Here is a 5,403-nt window from a genome sequence, read left to right as displayed (position 1 = left end):
CTAGGGGCATGTGCTAGTGAAGGAGTGGCAGGGAACAGATTTACCTTCTTGCCTGAAATGACTAACGATTGGACAAAACACTATGGAAGAGCCTCAAGGTGTTGGCCTCTTGGTTAAGAATAGTGATCGCTCGAAGGCAGGCTACAAGCAGGAGGGGCCCTACCGCTGCCCTGGATATGGTCTGCAGAGACGTTTTTTACTAGACATGCAGGGCAACCCGGGAAGGGTACATTTTTCTCTCTGTGCTGCAGAAATTGGAATGGAAGGCTGTGGCTTAGATTCACCAGGTAAGGTGCTAAAGGGGAGAGAGCTGTGTAGCAAGAGGAGTCCAGAGGGCTGCCAGAGTTTCAGTACTGCTGATCATGCAGGAGTAAGAACCTACAAAGAATTGTAACTAAGACTCTTACAGAGAGTCGAGTCTCTGTTCTCACTATTTGGAGTGGAAATCCTCATAATCCTAAGGATTTTTGCCTCATAGAGGAGAAATTTTACACTAAACCAGATGATACTCTTATCAAATCTTAAATCAGACCTGGCAGGAGCAAATTGTTTTCAAGTAACAGAACTATACCCTCAAATGTGGCTCAAGTATATGTGAAAATATAAAAATAATGTAAAGGACCCAAGAAGGAAAATTTGATAAAGCTTGGAAAATATTTAAAAATTAAGAAGTGAGCAAAGTAGGACACGTACAACCCATAATGAGGAAAGTCAATCAAACTGACCCAGAAACGACACTGACAATAAAGCTACTGAACAAAAGCCTCATGACTGCATTCTGAGGAGGCCAAGAAGACTGACCATAATGCGGTACGTGGATAACATTTAAAAATAAAACATACAGGTCAGCTGAGCAGGTAAAGGCACTGTTCCCAAGCCTGATGACCTGCATTCCGTACCTGGAACTCACATGGTGGAAACAGAGGACTGACTCCCACTCGCAAGTTGTCCTCTGACTGTCTCTGTCTCTCTCTGTTTCTGTCTCTGTCTGTCTGTCTCTCTCTATCTCTCTGTCTGTCTGTCTCTCTCTCTGTCTCTCTCTCTGTCTCTCTCTCTCTGTCTCTCTGTCTCTCTGTCTCTCTCTCTCTCTCTCTCACACACACACACACACACACACACACACCAAATAAGTACAAGTGAATAAGTGAGACACGCAAGTGAAACAGTTTGCTTTCTTCCAATCTTTTTATTCCCCAATTTTATCACTCAAGTTTATCACTCTGTCTTCAGTTTCATTTAACTCCCTTTTGTCAAATCTGTTTAGATTTTAAATCTAACCATTGATTTCTAAATATTTAAATTTTTTTCAATCCTAGAAAATTCCTACTTTTATATTTCCTTGTCCATCTGCAACTTTCATTCACCGACACTCTGAATTTCACTGAAGACAAAATTATCATCATAGAATAGTCACAGTTTCTTGAGATTGTGATCTGTTTCCTTGGTTCTTTTGTGATTGTTTGGGGGTGGTTACTTGATTCTTTTTGAGTGAAGATCTCCCTATAGTGATGGTGGCCAGACTGGCCTTGAATGTTCTCTAGGCCAGAGTGTTCTTGAATGTGCCCTCTTCTGGACTCCAATGCAGGACTCACAGACCTACATCACCACAAGTCATCATCTTAGTTCTCTGCATGTTACCTAATTTTTAGATTTTATTCAAAATTATCTAAGTTATAGTAACAATTTTATTGTGAGCATTATAGAAACAGTTTTAGATTAGGGTTTCTTTTTTCTCTCCTTTGCTCTTGCAGATTCTTCTTTGACTGTTTTCAAAGTCCAACCTCTGGTTCTAGAGAATCAGCCTTAGTCTTGCTATGTCCAGATCTCAGTCTCCATTGGTGTCGCTTTGAGTCTTCTGCATACTCATGATTTGGAAGCCAATCACAGTCACACAGAATCCTCTCCCGGATCCTCTTTAGTGTGTGGAGTAGTCCAGATTCAATTTTCTGGCTCCCTAGGCCAGAATGAAGACAGATTTGGCCACGTGCACTGCTCTTGTATTACTTATTTCCCTTCCTGTGAGTAAGTGGCTGCTCCCCACTAGAGTCTCATTCTCTGCTGCCTCAGGCTTTAAGGTCTCAGTTTTGCTTCCTTCAGTAGAGGGCCTCTGTTTCTGTCCATTGCCTCTTGTAAATTCCCAAGGCTTGATACCTTATAAAGGAAAGAGGTTTACTTAGCTCTGTATGGAATCGTCAGTCCTACAGATTCCACAGCCTCTATGGTTGTGTCATAACCTAGAATACAGGATCATTACAGAAGGGCTTGTCTATAGAGATCAGACACCAAGAGTGGAAGCTGGAGCAACTCTAGGAGTTAAGCTCACTCTTTATAACATCCCCCTTTGTGGGGACTACCTGGGGAATCAGAAGAATTATGACAACACCCTTTAAAAGTAGTGCCTCCAACGAGTTAATTATCTTGCACCAAACCTCATCTCACAACCTCCCAGCATGACCCAGTACAGACTAGGCTTCCAGGTCATGAAGGAGGACACACTGAAACCATAGTAACGTGCAACCTAACATGACTCTATCCCATTACAACTAGAAACTTGGAAGAGCCGTGGGAATCTTATTTTTAAAGCGTATAAGAATTGATACAGATGTACAAGTATTCCAGCGCACTTATTAAACAAGCCGTCTTCCTTGGTTTCACAGAACTCACCATTTTCATCCTATGTCAGGTTTTCAAACACTAATATATATACTTTGAAGTTTTTTTTTTCCTGTTGCCTATAAGTGTGGTACTGACTTACAGTGATTTCATTGCATAATATTTAGTTACGTGTGTGTGTGTGTGTGTGTGTGTGTGTGTGTGTGTGTCCATGCACATTCCACAATGCTCATGGGAAGATCAGAGGACAACCTGCCAGAGTCATTCCCTGCTTCCACCATGTACATTCTGGAGGTGAAACTCGGGCCACCAGGACAGGCGGCATCAGAACTTTAACCTAGTGAGCCATCTTGTCTACCCATACGAACATAATCCTAGAAGAAAAATTCTCCATCATGATTATTTTTTATGGTTTTCTAGGTTATTCCTAGAGACTTGTTCTTTAACATATATTCTGAGATTCTTTTTGATGTTTCTCAAAATATCTGTATTTAGAAATTGCATAATATCCATATATTCATTTAAGGAGAACTGATTTAAAATGAGTTCCCATTTAAGGATGACATTCTCTGAAAGATAGTTCTAATATCACTACAGTTTTATACTTGTCATCAAATAGCTCCTGTAGTTTTGAATGTATACTTTATTCTAAACATTGTATAACTTTCTTTTTATAAATAATTTCTGCATGTTTCATTGGACTAGTTTCTAGAGTAGTCTAATTTGCTTTTCTAGGCCTTTCCAAATTTTTGGTTTTTTTAAATAACAATTTTTAATTGTTTCATGGTTTACAAATAACTTTCAGCAATACAATGATTAACTTTTTCCCTCAGTGTTTACATGGTTTATTTCTTGCTTTGTATTATTGACTCTTTCTTTCTATTTTATTTTATTTTATTTTAAGATAGAGTTTCATGCTGGCTTTAAACATGTTATATAGCCAAAAGTGGCCTTGAACTCTGCCTCCCAAGTACAGGGATTACAAGCCCTCATGTCCAGTTTTATATGCTCGCTCAATATTATGCACTGGCTGTAATGGTCATTCTTTATCATTTGATTGATTGAAATGTGTTTATTTGCTGTTTAAATTCACTTTCTACTGTTTATACCTTTGAACCATTACTTATAGCCATAATTATTTTCTCTTATTGCTTTTTTATTTATAAGTTCAACAGCTATTACATTTTATCAAATAATTTTATGTATACTGCTATGACTTTCTTCTTTGATTATTTGATTATTATTAATAAATTATACTGATAGGTGACAACATCAGTCTTTCCTTGAACAAATCATTGCTTTGATATAAAATCCTGAACAAATTGTCAAAGATCTAAAAATGATTCTTTATTCATTAGTAACATTTTTAAAGCAAATTTTATGCAAAATTATCATGAACCAGTGTTAAAATTGCACTGACTTTATAAGTTGAATGTGAAAGTTTGAATTTTTTCCATGGCCTGAAATATCTAACAAGCACTATGATAATTTATTCTTGGGGCTAGAGAGATGTCTCTAATAGTTAAGGTTTGGATCCCAGCAGCCATGTAACATGATGGGTGTCTTATACATACTTGTAGCCTCTGATCCAAAGCGGGCAGAGCCAAGACACTCACTGAGGCTTGTTAGCTCTGACTAGCTCAGGGAGAGACTCTGCCTACAGGGAATAGCGATAGAAGCCCTCCTCTGGCTAATGTGGGCATAGACACCCTCACACACATGCAAGTACATGCTCACAGACACATACACACAGAATGAATAAATAATTTTAAGAGATATTTATTCTTATCAGGATAGAATATGAAATAAAATTTTAGATTCTCCTACAGTCTTTGTTCAACCAACTGTTCCAACTCCTAAGTTATATTTAGTAATTTAATTTTTCTAAAAATGCCCTATTTCCTTAAGGCTCTGAATCTGAATGTCATAGTTACACACAATTCTTATTTGCAATTTTTCAAATGGATCTAGCCTCTCACTCATAGCAAATGTTGCCTATTTTTGTTCTTTATTGCCTTAATTAGGCTTGAAAGCTACAGTGTTTTTTCAAAGGAGCCAATTTCTCCAATTACCTTTTCTCACTTTCTGTTTCACTATTTCAATTTTCATCCCATTAATTCCCTCTTCTGAGTTACTTAGTTTATGTGGTTACTTTTCTTAATTTTAAATGCTGAGTACTTTGCTTTTGAAGTGTTTTCGTCTTTTTTTTTTTTCTTTAACAATTAACGATTTTCTCCATGACTAACTCCAGTTTTTATGAAAACACAGAAAAGAAACGCCTTTTACAATTGAATGCCATAAACAGTTGATTGCAGTTACCAGGTCAAGCACATGTGATTAAGTTCCTTCTCACATTTCTATTTTTCTTTTAAAGGCCATAGCAGAGGCCTGGACACCCAGCTTAGAGTTTCTAGGGACCCTAGGAGCTGCAGATGCTCTGGGGGAAGTTCTGAGAGGCGGCCAGACATAGAGCTGAGACTGCAATGTCAGAAACAGGCAAGCCATTCTACATCATCTGCTGAACTTCCCTCATCTGGCCGGTTCCTGGGCAGGGGCAGGGGGGCTCCCCGCTCCTCTCTTTCTTCCTGTTTGGCCTGTCATTTTGAAGAATTCTCCTCCAATTAGACCCATTATGGTAGAGTCCCATTTAATTACGCCTTTAGCCCCCCTTTTCGGTTCAGCACCACTTCCTCCAGATCCCCCCTTTCAGGGCCCTTGGCCCCAACTCCCTAGGGCTTTTCTCCAATGGCCTCTTTTCTAAGTTGTTTCCTTTTTTTGTTTGTTTTGTTT

General features: G+C 38.6%; 1 pseudogene; it reads left to right on the top strand.

Moving 5' to 3' along the window:
• Positions 1 to 805: 805 nt before the first annotated feature.
• The window catches only part of LOC110337789, a 6,228-nt pseudogene continuing 1,630 nt past the window's right edge, over positions 806 to 5,403 (top strand).

This window comes from Mus pahari, chromosome 20, assembly GCF_900095145.1.
Source record: "Mus pahari chromosome 20, PAHARI_EIJ_v1.1, whole genome shotgun sequence".
NCBI lineage: Eukaryota > Metazoa > Chordata > Mammalia > Rodentia > Muridae > Mus > Mus pahari.
Note: the sequence above shows the minus strand (reverse complement) of the source record. Positions and strands in the feature narration are given on the sequence as shown.